Below are 16,593 nucleotides of genomic sequence, written 5' to 3' on the forward strand. Positions count from 1 at the left end.
CATCCCTAAGGTTTGGAGACCCAGTGACAGCTTCCCAATGTTCTTTATGTAAATATAAAGATGTTTGGCCCTACCTACTTCGAGCTAAAGCTCAGCCAGCCTGCCCTCACTGTTTCAGTCTCTGTCCCTCACTGTGCCCCTGCCACCCCAGGACTTCTACTAATGCTGTTCCCTCTGTCTAGGATGCAGTTCCCTGCTCTGTCTACTTGGTTCACTCCTACTTGTCCAACTCTCAGCCCTATCAGCAACTTCCCTGACCAAATCAAATGCCTTCCTCATAGGCTCTCAAAGCAATCCTTTCTCTTCTCAATAGCAATTATGTCAGTTGGCAATTTTATTTGTGTGACTATTTGGTTAACATTTCTATCCCCCCTGGACTGTAAGCTCATGGGGACAGGGACTGTATGTTCTGCTTCCTTTTGACTCCTCAGTACCTAGCAAAATTTCTGACCCATAGTAAGCCCTCAATACGTATTTGCTGAATAAATGGAGAGTTGAATGACTGTATAGGTAAATGAATGAAAGAATTAAGATTTAGTCATCAAAAATATATTTTTAAGTGGCCCAAAACAACTGTTGTAGAATTACTCCATTGTTTGTTCAAAACCTGTCATAAAAGAGCTCCAGGTAATAATTAATATATCATGGTACTTAGGCCCTCAAATATATCCTGTGATATTAATATGGATTTGTAGCTATAAGCTGTAGTTTCAAGAAGGCAAGTGCTGTCTTCTGCTATAGTGAATCATGGTTTTAGTCTCTTAAGAGATCACCAGAAAGCAAGCTGGGATAATTCTATAGCTGTGAGCTTAATTTTATATCCCAATAAAAATATGATATTGCTTATTTGGAAAATTCAATAAGAATCTATTTGTAGTGGTGTCTGGCTGGCTCAGTTGGTAGAGCGTATGACTATTGATCTTGGGGTCATTGGTTCAAGCCCCATGTTGGGCATAGAGCCTACTTGAAAAAAAATTTATTTATTTTATTTTATTTTATTTTATTATGTATGTTAGATACAATACATCATTAGTTTTTCATGTAGTGATCCACGATTCATTGTTTTCGTATAACACCCAGTGCTCCATGCAGTACCTGCCCTCCTTAATACCCATCACTGGGCTAACCCATCCCCCCACCCCCCTCCCCTCTAAAACCCTCAGTTTGTTTCTCAGAGTCCATAGCCTCTCCATGGTTCATCTCTCCCTCCGATTTCCCCCCCTTCACTTTTCCCTTCCTTCTCCTAATGTCCTCCATGCTATTCCTTATGGGCTATTCCACAAATGGGAAAAGAAAATTTATTTGCAGACTTAATAGTATAAGGAACTTAAAAAATCATAATATAAGGAACTTTGTTGAGTTACAGGTTACCCATCTTTGTGAAAGTATAGCTCAAGACCAAACTCCCCCTGATAGTCTTTGTTTGACGTGAGATAGGAATTCTGGAGTGGCATATGATTATCTTCGCAAAATGTCAGACATATAGTCCCTATTTGGAAAGCTCAGAGCTGGACCTTATTGAAAGTTTGCTTTGATCATTATAAGGATGTGATTAAATGAATATCTGATGATAAGAAAAGGTAACATTTACTGAGCACCAACTCTGTGTCAGGCAATGTTCTAAGCGCTCATTTAATCCACATAACAATTCTGAGTTAAGTAGGGACTATCATTTTTCCCAGCTTATAGATGAGCAAACTGAAACACAGAGGTTATGTAACTTTCCTAAGATTACATCCCCAGGTACTCTGGCTGCAGAGTACCCACACTGCCCAATATGGCGCCCACTAGTTCATGGGGCTGTTGAGCACATGAAATGTGGTCAGTAAGAACTGAGATGTGCTATACGCTAGATTTTGAAGACTTAGTATGAAGCACATATATTTCATTAAGTGTTTCTACTGATTACATGTTGAAATGATATTTTAGACAGGGTTCATCAAGACATGATTAAAATTAGTTTCATTTCTTTCTTTTCATGTAGCTGCCACAAGGAGGCTCTGCCCCGGGCTGGGGGAGGAGCTGTAACTGTAAATTTGTGCTTTTCTAGCTACATGTGTCTATTTAAATTTAAATTAATCAAAATTAATTAAACATTAAACAGTCAGTGCTTCAGTTGTGTTAGCCACATTTCAAATGCTCAACAGCCACATGCGGTTAGTAGCTACTGAAAGGGACACGCCAGAATAGAATATTCCCATCATCTCAGAAAGTTCTGTTAGGTAGCACTGTTATAAATTCATTATAATTGATTTTCGTTAACAAATGACAAACAGCAATTGAACAATAATCAAACAGTCCATACAAGAAGTATGGATTAGGGCACCTGGGTGGCTCAGTTGGTTAAGCGACTGCCTTCAGCTCAGGTCACGATCCTGGAGTCCCAGGATCGAGTCCCACATCGGGCTCCCTGCTCGGCAGGGAGTCTGCTTCTCCCTCTGACCCTCTTCCCTCTCGTGCTCTCTATCTCTCATTCTCTCTCTCTCTCAAATAAATAAATAAAATCTTTAAAAAAAAAAGAAGTATGGATTATATGTATATTGAATACTTCTATATGATATGTAAGGCCTCATTTAAACCTCATAGCAACTTCTAGAGGAAGCCTCTATTATTATCTCCACTTGCAGATAAGAAAACGGAGGCCAGAGGTATGAAGCAGTCGAGATCACATAGCTAAGCGAAATGAGATAGTTGGGACTTGAATACAGCCCGCCTGGCACCGGAGCTGGTGAATCTAACTAGTCAGTCATTCTCAAAGTATCGTCCCTGGACCAGCAGCAGCAGCAGCATCACCTGGAGACTTGGTAGAAATGCAAATTCTCAGGCCCCACCAGACCTCCTGAATCAGCAACTGGTGGAGGGGCACAGCCTGCTCCGTTTTCGCCAGCGCCCTAACCAAGCTGGGTGCATACTCCAGTCTGGGAACCACTGCACTCTGCTGTGCTGCACCCTCGCTTTTAGGCATCTCTGACCTACCCAGCCCTGTGCTCAGCGTTTGCTGCTGGTATATCTTATTTTATTTTTTAAGATTTATTTATTTATTTGGGAGAGAGAGAGTGCGCACACCAGAGTGGGGGGAGGGGCAGAGGAAGAGAACCTTCAAGCAGACCTCCTGCTGAGTGTGGAGCCCAACACGGGGCATGATGCCATGACCCATGAGATCACAACCTAAGCCAAAACCAAAAGAGTCAGACACTTAACCAACTGAGCCATCCAGGCACCCCATGACTGGTGTATCTTAAACTTGGAATCATATGCCTAAAAGAATCTTTTTAGCAGATAAAAGGATAATTAACTAACATGTACTGAGCATTTACTCTGTAGTAGACTCAGGGGGCCATTTCTCACTCAAATGGACTTGGAGTCATCATCTGACTTATCCACAGTCATACAGTTAATAAGTGGTGGGGCAGGGATGTGAATCCAGGCTCCTGGCCCCAAAGCCCATCCTCTTCACCATGAACCCTTACTTAAAGAATGGTGGAGAAGCAACTTTTCATGTCCCTGAATAAAAATGAGTTTTCCAAATTCTCTGCTGCTGGAATGTCCTCCTCCTTGCTTGTCTCCTAAAGGACACAGACTGTCCCTTCTCCTCCCGAGGTCACATTCCATCCATTTCTTAAAGTGTATCCCAAGGGGATGGGTGAAACAGGTGAAGGAGATTAAGAGTACATTTATCTTGATGAGCACCGAATAATGTATGGAATTGTTGAATCACTATATTGCACACCTGAAACTAATACGACACTGTACATTAATTATACTGGAATTTTTTTTTACAAAGTGTATCCCAACATAAAAATAATTTTTCACATCAAAATATATCTGCTCTAGAATGTGCCAACCTGAGGTTCAGGATTTCTATTCCTGAAGGTTTTCAAACAATAAATATTCATTCGTTCATTCTTCATTATAACAAATTATCAAGTGCCTTTTATGTGACAGGTGCAGTCCTAGGCAGTGAAGAGCAAACATGGTTAAAAGAGGAGGTTCCTGCCTTCATGGGGCTTGTGTTCCAGTGGGAGAGACAGACCATAAACAGGTAAGCATATAAACAGAAATAATAAACACATTGTAAAAAGTAGTAGGAAGGAAATAAATAAGATGCTGGGCTAGGGGATAAATGTTGGTCATTAGGCATAGGGATAACTTCGCTGAGAAGGTGACCTTCAGGCTGATACATGAAGGATGAGGCGAAGCCTGTCATCCAAAGAGCCTAGGAGATGGCATTCCAAATGGAGAGAACAGAACATGCAAAGGCCTGAGGTAGAAAAGAGCTTAGCTGGTCCTAGGAACTGACAATCTGTGGAGCATAAGGGGGTAAGGGGAGAGCTAAGCTGAGGTTGGAGATGCAAGAAGGAGCCAGGTCATGCAGGGTCATGTGGGCCAAGATAAGAAATTTGCATTTTATTCTAAATGGGATTTTATGCTTTAGCAAAGGAACAGCATGATCACTGTACCTATTTAATAACTATTTGTTGAACAAGTAAATTGATCAAGGGCATTTAAAACTGATTCTAGTAAGAAGAACTCTTATTTTTTCTTCTGAGAATAATAAAGTGGCAGCTCTAATTTATGAAACACCTTCTATACGCCACTTGTGCATTCATCAAATGTCCTCGCAACAACCTGGTGAAGTGGTACTATCATCATCCCCTTTTTACAGCTGGGGAAACTGAAATTCACAGACATACCTTCAACACATTTACTCAAGTGTTCTTTGAGTTCCTTATCTCATGGATAATAAGTGGCAGATCTAGTCTTAAACTTAAGACTGATTCTGAAGCCCATGCTCTTTTACTAAGTTATACTATGTCTGCTGAAAATTAGAGAATTGAGAAATCTATAATCTCCCTATATTTGCTCTATAATCTGTAGGTAGCAGCAAGTACAAAATGGGAGCTGGCTAGGTCGGGTTCAGAGCACACCATAAGCCTGTACCTCTGACCTTTTATCCCCAACTCGGAACACTACTATGCATGACACCAGGATCTCTTGTCAGGGGTGGAGACAGGGAGCTGGCCGGCTCCATGTGTCTACATTCCCACTTGCTGTCCCAAAGGTCCAACTGCCTGCAGCTCCCCGACGTTAGGCCCTGACTGCTAAGTCTGGTCTGGCACAGGGACAGAGGGACTCCGAGGCCCACTAGTTGAGAATTCTTGCTGGCCGCTTGGGAGGGCCAGATAACGCAAGTGAGAGGCTGGCATGCTAAAAAGAGGGAGTGCTATTTCGAGCCTCTGTTCAAGGAACGTTTCACAGTGGAAAAATGGTGGCACGGTGCACAGGATGTGACCTGACAGGAGTTATGTCTCAGGCATCAGTGCCCTGGGTTTCTATTTTTATTGCTAAAACTTGCAATTTGAACCAAAAAAGGCTGGCCCCTAAGAAATAAGTAAAGATTGGTATGAAATCTGGAAAATTTCTGGAAATGTCATGGATCAAGATCGGAGGGTCAATCTATTACATACATTATGTCATATCTACACCAGGAATACCATGAAGCTATTAAGATGATAATATGAAGCTCTACTTGCCCACAAAGAAATACGTTCATACTACATTTTTCTGTGTAAAGAGATGATTACACAGTGCGCACCGATGGCACCATTTTGTAAAATGCATGCATATGTATATGTGTACAGAAAAGGCTTGGAAGGAGATATTTTTAAAAGGTAACTATTGTGCCTTTATATCTATATTTTATGAACTTTTTACAAGAAGTATGGACTATATGTATGCAACCAGGAAAAAAAAATGAAGCTATTGTCATTCTGAAGAAAAAAGATGGTGATGAAGGGGGTCCCTGACCAAGTGATTAAGGGGAATCCTGTAAGGTAAAGATTAGGTAAGAAAGGGCCAAAGTCCTTAACCTGTGCTTTGTTTCCATTATCCTGAAAGAAAGGGTTTTATTCCCAAAATTATACCAAAATTGCTTATACTGTGATGATTACATGTGAGATCAAGATTAGATGTATAGTTCTGGGTTCAAAGAATATCTAAAAAGTCAATGAAGGTAAAAAGAAGAAATAAAAATTAATCGGCCATCATATCCACAAATTTATACTCAGTTCATGGGAACTAATTAACATGGAAAGCTTTGGCTGGGACCAGGACCACTATTTACATAGGGGTAACAGAAGTCTACCAAAGGCAGGGAGCCCTGTGAGAAGAGAAACTGCATGCTGCAAGAGCTTCAGGCACCTTGACCATGAAAGTTAATATGATGGACACATTGCAGAGAGAAAATAAAACTTACCTCACCGTGTGCTAGTGTCACATTCATCTACCACGTTAATTTTCTTAGTTCTTCAATTTAGAGGGAGGGTTTTTGTCCTCTCAAGCTCCCCATGACTGGATATTCTGCCTACAAGTTGGTGTATTTAAACTGCATAACATTTTGAGTAAATATTTAATTGGAAAGAGGGTCTTTTTCATTAATACTTTGGAAAATATGTTAAATATTATGCAATTATCATATGTAGCACAAAGTTCTCTGTGGCTGGGTTATGGATTGAATTGTGTCGCCCCAAAATTCATATGTTGAAGTCCCAACTCCCAGTGTCTCAGAATGTGACCTTATTTTGAAATAGAATTGATACATAGTTAAGTTGAGGTCATACGATTGTAGGCTGGGCTTTTAATCCAGTATGACCAGTGTCCTTATAAAAGGGGAAAATTTGGACACAGATAGTTGCATAAAGGGAAGATGAGGTAAAGAGACACAGGGAAAGAGACCAAGAACAGACTCTTCCCTCACGACCCTTAGAAGGAGCCAATCCTGACATCTTGATTTCCAAACTTCTAGTCTCCAGAACTTTAAGACAATAAACTTCTGTTGTTTCAGCCACCCAATTTGGTGTACTTTGTTACAGAAACTTTAGCAAATGAATACAAGGAGCAATATATCCTAAGGATATGTGTGCATTAAATTCTAATAATAGGCATTTGAGTTGGGTCACCCTATTTTCCTCCTTTATGGGGGATATCACCAAAGCTCTAAGCGCAGAGCATGCCCAAGGTCAAAGCTGGAAGTTATCTCTGTGTTCTCTTTCTACCTCTGGGTTCCTCCAGAAACCGTTCTCAATCCAATCCTTAGAAGGATATTACAAATGGTAAAGCTATTTATCCCAACAAAACCAACCCCTTGAGGAGATGGTTGCAGACCTTTCTACCCATCAATAGCAGAAAGAGTCCTGGATCAATTATTAAAGGTACCATGATAAGTTTAAGGAAGACTTTGTGCTCGCTGAGTTTTCTCCAAGGGAAGAAAACCATTATCTAAAATGAAGAGTCTTAAGGGTCTATGAGCAGTGACAAAGCCCCTCTCCACCATTTCGCTTTTACATCCCCAGTTTTAGTTCTCCGCAAGATGTTTACAACATTTTTGTTTGTTTGTTTATGATCTGCCTCTCCCTTCTAGAAAGTGAGCTCCATGAGAGCTGAGACCTTGTCTATTCTGTATCCTTGATGGTGCCTGGAACATAGCAGGCTTCAATAAATGTTTTCTGAATAAGCAAATAGATCATTTTAATATAAGTTAATAAAGAAGTCAGGCAGTTTTATAAGATGTTGCAGTCAAATTCTGTTGATGCCAATTCTTAATGCTAGTGTAAGGATGGGAAGATTTTTAACAAATTCAAGCTCACCACACACTCTCTGAGAGGCTGAATGGTTTCTTCCTTAATGCTGTATGGAAAGATATAACTGAATGATTGCTCTGTGTAGTAGAAGAATCTTAATATATGATGATGCATTTTGGGCTGGAAATCTGGCACAATCAACAGAAAAAAAGTTTCTACATAAGGCTAGTAAATTAAATTTCCGAGTTTATTCCTAGGTCTAATGACTTATTAAATTTTCTCAGTACCAGCACAGTAGTTAAAATCAGAGTCTCAATAGTCAGACAGTAGAGACTTAAATTCCAGCTCTGCCCCTTCTTGGCTGTGTGACTGTGGATCCAAAGTCAAATGAGCCGAATAAGTTCTTCGGTATGGAGGTAATAAGATAGCAAAAATATTTTTATGAGTTTGAGTGACATAAACCTTCTCTCACTCAGGGGACATGATAGGATATTCTTGCTTTACAAAAATGTTTTTACATCATCTTGATATCATGTAGTCCCTCCATATAAATGCTTCTAAAAATATCCATAAGAAACGTTGGGTTGTTTTTGCCTCCGGAAAAATTTACATAAGGATGGGCGCCTGAGTGGCTCAGATGGTTAGGCGGCTGCCTTCAGCTGGGGTCGTCGTCCCAGGGTCCTGGGATCGAGTTCCGCATCGGGCTCCCTGCTCCCTGGGAGCCTGCTTCTCCCTCTGCCTCTCTCTCTCTTTCTGTTTCCCTCTCTCTCTCTCTCTGTCTCTCATGAATAAATAAATAAAATCTTTAAAAAAAAGTTTACATAAGGAAAACTAAAAGAAATACCAATTTCCTATGGCCAAATGCATACAACTCATGGTTTTCCCTGTATTTTAAGATGCTTTACATATTTTAAAGTACAGCAATATAATAATTCCATTTGAAGAGCCTAAGAAACAGTAATGTCTCTTATATTCATTATCTAACCTCTTTATATAAGATCAGTGATTTAAATAAAAGTGCCACACAAAATTGACAAATCATGTCACTGTCTTTAAAGAAAAACTCAAAGTTAGCTTACAAAAAAAAAGGCAATGAATAAAATAATGCAATAAGTAGATAGATGATAGATAGATAGATAGATACACAGATATAGTTTATGCCCCAGTCTACCCAAAAAGTCTATAAAGAAGCAGGCAATAAATGCACATAAAAGTGTGTTTGATAGGGGTGCCTGGCTGGCTCAGCTGGTTAAGCGTCCGACTCTTGGTTTCAGCTCAGGTCATGATCTCAGGGTTTCAAGATAGAGCCCTGCATGGGTTTCTGTGCTGGGCATGGAGCCTGCTTAAGATTCTCTCTCCCTCTCCCCCTGCCCTTCTCACCCTGCTGGAGTGCGCTCTCTCTCTCAAAAAAAAGGTGTGTTCGATAAATGAAGATAAGAAAAAACAAAATAAACATATACAAAAGATGAATAATTGAATCAGAAGTTATGAATAAGAGTGTTTAAATGGATAAATAAATGAAGGGGACTGATTGTTATTGAATGTCTACGATGTTATGTTCTGAATTTCCTGGCCATTGTGGCAACAAGGAAGGAAGAAGAAGCAAATTAGATGCAATCACTGCTTCTCAAACTTCCCCATTTAAGTTTGAGGAGAATGATCCTGGGGTGCATAAGCTGAAAGAGTTCACTAGAAGTGAAAAATTATTTTATGATCTAGTATAAGAATCAATGGAAATACTGTGTTCTATCATTAATGCATTGAAATTTGTTTTAATAAAAAAATAATCATTTTTCTTGTCCCTGTCTGCATAGAATTTGTTCTCTAAAATGAAGTAGCATGTTGATCCTTAGCTAAACACCATATTCCCACAACATCATACATTTCCTCTTACTCCTGGGAAGTAAATATGCAGTTTGAAAAACATATGTTTACAAAACTCTCATTATCTGATTTATTTGTTAAAATCATTCAACACACTTTTTAAAGTAAAAAATTTAAATTTAAGTATAACACATGTGCAGGGTTACACCCTAAGAAATAGTATTAAAAAGAAATAGGTTATACCTTATAAAGACTGAAACTCAGTCTTGAAATTCAGCCCCTAACTGGCTTAAGGTGATCTACTCCTAATCTATATTCTAACCAAATCTACGAAAAAATTCTTTCTGGAGGAAATAAGATCATTCAGAGTCTATAATTTTTCATATTAAATATCTGGCATTCATTTAAAAATTACCAAACATACCAAAAAATGGGACCAAGAGGAAAAATAGACAATAGAAATAGACTCACAAATGATCCAATGGAGAGGTAGTAACTGCCTTGGCCAAGAAAAGGTAAGAACCAAGCTGATTTGCCTCTGCCTGAGAAGTTTAGCATTAGGAGGCAACAGGTATCATAGAAAGCAGAGGGCAACATAGGGTTGAAAACAATGATTAGTTGGAAGTCTTTAAATGGAGCAGCTTCATCTCCAATTCCTCCATCAGAAAGGTAACTCTTCTATCTAATAGGAAATTATAAATTGATCATGTGAGGAAATTGAATCAGAATGGCTCCAACTTATGGTTGGAGGGTAGAGTGAAATGTGAAGCTAAAAACACTAGTATTAAGTGAACATCTGCTTATTGAATACTTCGATCTTTTTCAACCTGCTCTGAGAACTCCAGGAAACTTGTCAGTCTCCCTCCAAGGAGTATTATTCTTGGGAAGATTTCTTTGCAGGTGAGGGTATTTGGGTTTCCTAAAGAAACAGCCTACTCTCAACCACACCATTTTAAAGTGAAGCCCATAGTTAGCAAATTCCACCAAAAAAATACTTTTTAGCGCATGTTAGTGGAAGAGTCAAGAATCACCAGACATTTGAAGAAAATCACGAACATAAGACAGAAGGAAAAGTAAATAGGAAAAAAAAATAGAAAGGAGTACTTGGAAAGAAAGGAAACTATGCTGGAAATGGAAGAAAACTTATATATTTAATAACCTTAGAGAGATAGTAGAGGATAAGGCATAGTGGGGAGGAAATTATCAAAGAAGTAACAAGAAAAATATCCTATAACTGAAAAGCTCACGTCTCCAGGTTTAAAAGATCCCATAAGTGCTCAGCATATTTTTAAAGATACACATGTCAGGGCACAAATCAAGAAATTTTAGAATACCTAGGATAAAAAGGAGATCCAAAAGCTTTCAGAAAGGAAAAGAAAAGGAGCTACTGTCTCAAGGGCATGTAGTGTCACAAAAAACAGTGAATATGAGAAGGCAAGGGAGAAACGCCTTCGAAATTCAGAAGGAAACTGGTTTTTAACCTTGAATTCTCTACCCAGTCAAACTATAACTCAAATATAAGGATAAAATGAAGATCTTTTACATATACATGGACTAAAAATATTAACCTACTATGAAGTTACATATTATGAAGTTATAACAAAAGTTATTTGAAGGGTGCCTGGGTGGTTCAATCAGTTAAGCGACCCACTCTTGGTTTTGGCTCGGTTCATGATCTCAGGTTGTGAGATCTAGCCCAGTGGCAGGCAGAGTCTGCCCAAGATTCCCTCTCCTTGTTCCTCTCCCTCCCCACCCCACCCCCAATTCATGTGCTCTCTCTTTAAGATAAATGAATGAATGAATGAATGAATGAATGAATAAGTAAATAAATAAAATAAGAAGTTATTTGAAGATGTTCCTTAGCAAAATGAGAGGAAGCCTGATATCCTATAAGTGTGGACCCAGCATAGAAGAGTGCAGGCTGATAATGTTAGTTGATAATATCTAAAGTTGGGAAACCAAGAAATAGTAGCACTAGCATTTATTTAGACATGTGTCATAAATATAAAAGAAATAGCTAAAAAATTTGAAGTGGTTGCCTCTGGACAGCAGGTCTGGAAGAAGGGAGGATTAGAACAAGGTTGCTACTGTTTTTCTTTTTTGTTTGTTTGTTTTTGTTGTTGTTGTTTTTTAAAGATCCCATCTATTTTACAGAGAGAGACACAGCGAGAGAAGGAACAAAAACACGGGGAGTGGGAGAGGGAGAAGCAGGCTCCCCGCCGAGCAGGGAGCCCGACGCAGGGCTCAATCCCAGAACCCTGGGACCATGACCCGAGCCGAAGGCAGACGCCTAACAACTGAGCCACCCAGGTGCCCCTACTGTTTTTCATTATAAACTTTTTAGAACTATTTGAAGCTTAAATTCTGTACATGAGTACTTTGACAAAAATTTAAAAATATACTGATTTCTAATTATATGTATTTAAGACTGATTAATATCACACTGTTTTCGAAAGGTATACTAATATAAACTCCCATCAATAGTGATGGAGAGTAGGTGGTTACTTTATATATGGTTTTTGCTAAAAGCATTGAATAATCTTGGCAAAGGCTTTTCTGCAAAATGATAATACTGTGAAAAAATAGCAGTGACACAGGAGAGAACCTATATTAATGCATGCCTAAGATAGTCTTTACATCAGCAGACATTATGGTGTAGTAGAAAGAATTAGATGAACCTGAGTTCAAATTGACAATGGGACCCTCATTAGCAGGATGACTTTAGAAAAGATAGTTAAATTCTTCTGGTGTCAGTTTCTCCATCTATAAAATGGGGTGCTAACACCCACCTCAATCCATGGTATAGTCTGCCTGAAAGAGAAGGGGAAAGAGGGAGAGAGGAGATGGCAAACAAACTAGTATTCTAGTAAATTCAATCTTCTGCTTTCATCCAGAATTGATACAACTGAGTGTCATAAGTAACTTGATTCAGTTAATGGCTCATATTGGGTCTTTCTCCTCCTCCAGAAACTGACACTAAGACAAGAATGTGAAAGTCAGTAGTCCGAGAGGTGGTTCCAGGAACTAGCAATAGGGAAATAGGGAAGTGCAAGAACATTTCTCAGCATTATTCCAACTATGGGATGAAGAAGCAGAGGTAAGTATCTACCAACTCCCATATGTCATTGATTGAGAACTGCTCTAAGGAGCCATTAAAAGCTTGAGTACTTCTAATGTACCCCCTCTCATCCTCAGAGCAAGCTCTGGCAACCAGAAAATGCTCTTGGGGAAAAATCAGTATTGGTTATCTTATTTAATTGTAACTGGTTGATTATATTATTTTGAGTTCTTCAAATTTAATCCCAATGAAATTAAATCATGAAACTGGAACATTGTAAGAGACCTTTGAACAAAGGAAAACAGATATGAATAAAGCCTCCATATTGTGAAAGTTAGAAATTATAGACTTCAATTTCTTAGGTTAGCTTCAGTTATAAAATATAAGTTAAAATTTTATTTAATGTTTGGAGAATTTAAATACTGTGCTGAAAGTGTCTTCTCAGAAAGATAAGGAAAAGTTGTTTAGAGACTATTTAAATTCCTACGAGCACAAAAGTACCAAGAACAAAGAGCATTTTTGGAGATTAGCCGGGTAGGGCAAAGGTCTTTAAAATTAAACTATACATGATATGATCCTTGTTACTGTAGTTAAAAATTCTAATGAACTTTTGTCATTCTTTTGGCTGCCCAGCATCTGAACCCCATTCTATGTTTGGGGAATTTTTGACCTTGTAAGTCTTGATAGGATGCAGAAACAGTCTCCCATTTTAAGAATTGAAAGTTCCAGATAATCACTTTTCTAGCTTTCTTTGCAGTCAAGTATGGGCATATGACCAAGCATGAGCCAACTAGAAGTACCCTTCCCAAAATTTGAACGGGTTCTAGTGATTTATAGAAGCAGGGATGGTAGACAACCACCTGTGAAAGCAATGGCAGTTGCAGCAAGATAGTTTCTGGGGACAATGGTGATGCTATGGTAGCTCTTTTCAGTGATACGTGAGATGACGTTAAGTCGAGGCATCTGGTAATTGGTAACACTGGCAGTGTTATGTGATGTCCTAACTTGGCCAGAACTTTGATGTGGTTTAGGGCTTTACGTCTGGCTGCTTATTCTCCAGCTTCCTCAGAAATTCTGTAAGCAATATTTTTAAAAACATCCCAGTGAATACTTCAGTGAGGTAAACCTTCAAAGCTGATTTCAGTTAGCTACAACCAAAAGAGTTCAAAATTCATTACCAGCAAGTAGGGTGTTGTCAGTAGCAAATGCTAAAATGTGGAATTAGCAATCTCAGACTTCTGAACTTGAATTAACATACTGCTACTCAGTACTGAGGAAATACATCTTTCAAATGCCTATTTCAGATATGACCATAGAAAAAATAAACTGGGAGATTATTCCAAGAGGCAGAACCAGGGATCATGAAAGACATGATGAAGGGCATTCCCTGAAGAGAATGTAAATAGGGTCAGCCTCATTGACTGAGAGGAATTTACCTCTGTCCCAGGCGGGAATCTCACCATCCCTGTGTAGTTTGGATAAGATATGAGTTATGGGGAAGTGACCAGGAGTGGTTTTCTGCTCTTGCCCTTTCCCAATGTAGTCTATTGCTGAACCATGAAGAGCAAACACAGTTATGGATCAGAGGAGACAAATGAACATTTGTATGAATCATGTTTCTAGCTTCTGTAAACTTGATGCTTTAACGTCTGCCCTGCATGCATAGGCCAGACACACCTGTTTCTGGACAACCCAGTAATATGCCTGAGTTACCTTGCCTTAGCCAACTGCCTCCCTTGTCACCTTCTCCATTCCCCCCCAGGAGGAATCCTCCCTAAGGTGTAATTTTTAAATACAAGTCAATAAATCCAGAGTCTACACCCCAACCACTTCCCTTGTGGGGTTCTCATGCTCTGGGCCACTATGTACCCATCCTAAACACCCTAAGGCCAGGTACCAGGCAAGTAGGGGAAGCCTCTTTGCCCCACTAAATTATTTAAACTAGCCAATCCTAAACCTGTTCACCTGCCTCACCCATTTCTTCTTGCAGAAACCACAATAAAACCTCTTGCCCACAGTTTCCCTTTCCATCTGCCTCATGACTAACCCAAGTGCTTCTCCATGTAGCCATCATGGCATGATGTACTCTCTTTCTTGGAATTGTGAGTGCAATAAATGATTTCTTTGATGGCACTCTTACCATGTCTAAATAATAATAGTATTAAAACTACATTTTCCAGCAATCCTGGACTTGGATGTAGTAACCTGATGAGGTTACTTCCTGTTAGGGAATACGTGAATAATTTCAATAAAGGCATGAACACCTTTTAAGTATGGAGAGATATTGGGCACTCAAAGTGGTGGACTATAGCAAACATTGTTGGTTTTCCACTCAACATCCATTACTCTCTCCTTTCAGGCAAAATACTAGTTTCATTCAGGTATTCATCTCTCTCTTCACTAACCCAAGGGATCATGACCCTTTTCCTCCTCCAGGATTGAATTCCCTTTGGTCTGAGCCAGTAACAGTGGCTCTTTTCCTTTGCCAGTGAATGATTTAGGCCTGAGCAGGGATCCCAAGTATGGACAATAGGACATGAGATGTTCTGGGGGGTTCTGGAAAATTTCCCCGACTGAAAAGAGGACACTGGTAGAAGTGGCTCTTTCTGTTGGACACTGCTGTGCTGATAAGAGTTGGAACTGCAGTAGTCATTTTACTCTTAGCAAACCTGAGGAAAAGGCCAATGGCAAGAAAGTGTAACAAAAGACTCACCAGAAAACGAAGCCAGAACAATAATGTGTCATGGTTGTAGCATACTCTTCCTTTGGACTTCTTTATCTGTGAAATATTAAATTTTCTTATCATTTAAACCAGTTTGAGTCAGGGTCTTTTGTTACTTGCAGCCCAGTGCATCCCAGTGAATTTCCCTCCTTTTACTAAGAGTTAATAAGAAATGAAGTGTTCCAAGAGGTATCAGTCTGACTTATCTGAAACTTGTAAATGTGATCTTTCATCACGTAACTTGCTATAATTTCATTGCATATGTAACGCATGATTATTAAATAAATTTTTATTTGTTCACCTATATCATACATTTTTGATTATAGGAAATTCTGTTTGTTCACTTAAGCTGCATATGAATTCACTGGCCTTTTGTTGATTAATCCTCCACTACAAATCCTGGGTGAGTGTGCTTATCAAGGAGAATCTTCCCTAGCTTCCACAGCTGTCAGGAATTAAACTATCTCTGATAGCAGATCCAAACATTGTACAAAGCTTTGTTCTTGCACAATTTGCAAATTTCTCATATTTGAACCACATCTACTTCTTTGACACTGAATTTTGACTCATCAGATCACCACTGAAACATTCATGTGCTCTCTTCATTTGGATTTCTGATTCTGGGGCCCACTACCAAAAAACAAAACAAAACAAAAACCTAGATGCTCTAGATTCTTCTTCCACATTTAGTCAAACTAGTTCATGGCCAAGCTAAGTCAGGGCTGCTCCTGACAGACAATCTTTGAGGTAGTCTGTTTCACACATTTATGGGATGCCTCACTGTGCTTGCCTGACAAAGCCACAAATCCCGGGGCGCCTGGGTGGCTCAGTTGGTTAAGCGACTGCCTTCAGCTCAGGTCATGATCTCGGGGTCCTGGGATTGAGCCCCGCATCGGGCTCCCTGCTCGCCGGGAAGTCTGCTTCTCCCTCTGACCCTCCCCCTGCTTGTGTTCCCTCTCTCGCTGTCTCTCTCTCTGTCAATTAAATAAATAAATAAAATCTTTAAAAAAAAAAAAGCCACAAATCCCTACCTGCAGACCCTTTTCTTTCTAGTAACTATCCACTGCTCTTAAAATCCATCCAGGCTTAAGGAGGCAGCCATCTATTAAATTCAAGCTAATTTTTCACCATATTGCAAAGGCAAACATAGAGTATCTTCAGCTTTGAAATGGGGGGCAGGAAACTTGAAGAAATATGGTTCATTTTAGTTTAAAAGTATTTTCATTAACTTTCAACAATCCATGAGAAAGGAGTAAATTGCTTTAAGCCTATTTTACATTAATATCATCAGGATTTGTATGATCAAAACACAAACTCAAATTCCATCCAGATTACATGAGTTGGTAAAAATATATTAACCAAAATATCTAAATATAAATTGTGGTTTTATGAGTGTACATCATTCCAAC

At 39.2% G+C, this 16,593-nt stretch overlaps 1 non-coding gene across 1 annotated transcript; it reads left to right on the forward strand.

Moving 5' to 3' along the window:
• Window positions 1-881: 881 nt before the first annotated feature.
• On the forward strand, window positions 882-954 carry TRNAN-AUU (transfer RNA asparagine (anticodon AUU)). Its single transcript has one exon. It is a non-coding gene; the product is annotated as a tRNA-Asn (tRNA).
• The last annotated feature ends 15,639 nt before the right edge of the window (window positions 955-16,593 follow it).

The sequence above is a fragment of the Callorhinus ursinus genome, unplaced genomic scaffold (genome assembly GCF_003265705.2).
Source record: "Callorhinus ursinus isolate GAN/ISIS: 27379988/994484 unplaced genomic scaffold, GSC_fseal_2.0 scaffold14, whole genome shotgun sequence".
Taxonomy (NCBI): domain Eukaryota; kingdom Metazoa; phylum Chordata; class Mammalia; order Carnivora; family Otariidae; genus Callorhinus; species Callorhinus ursinus.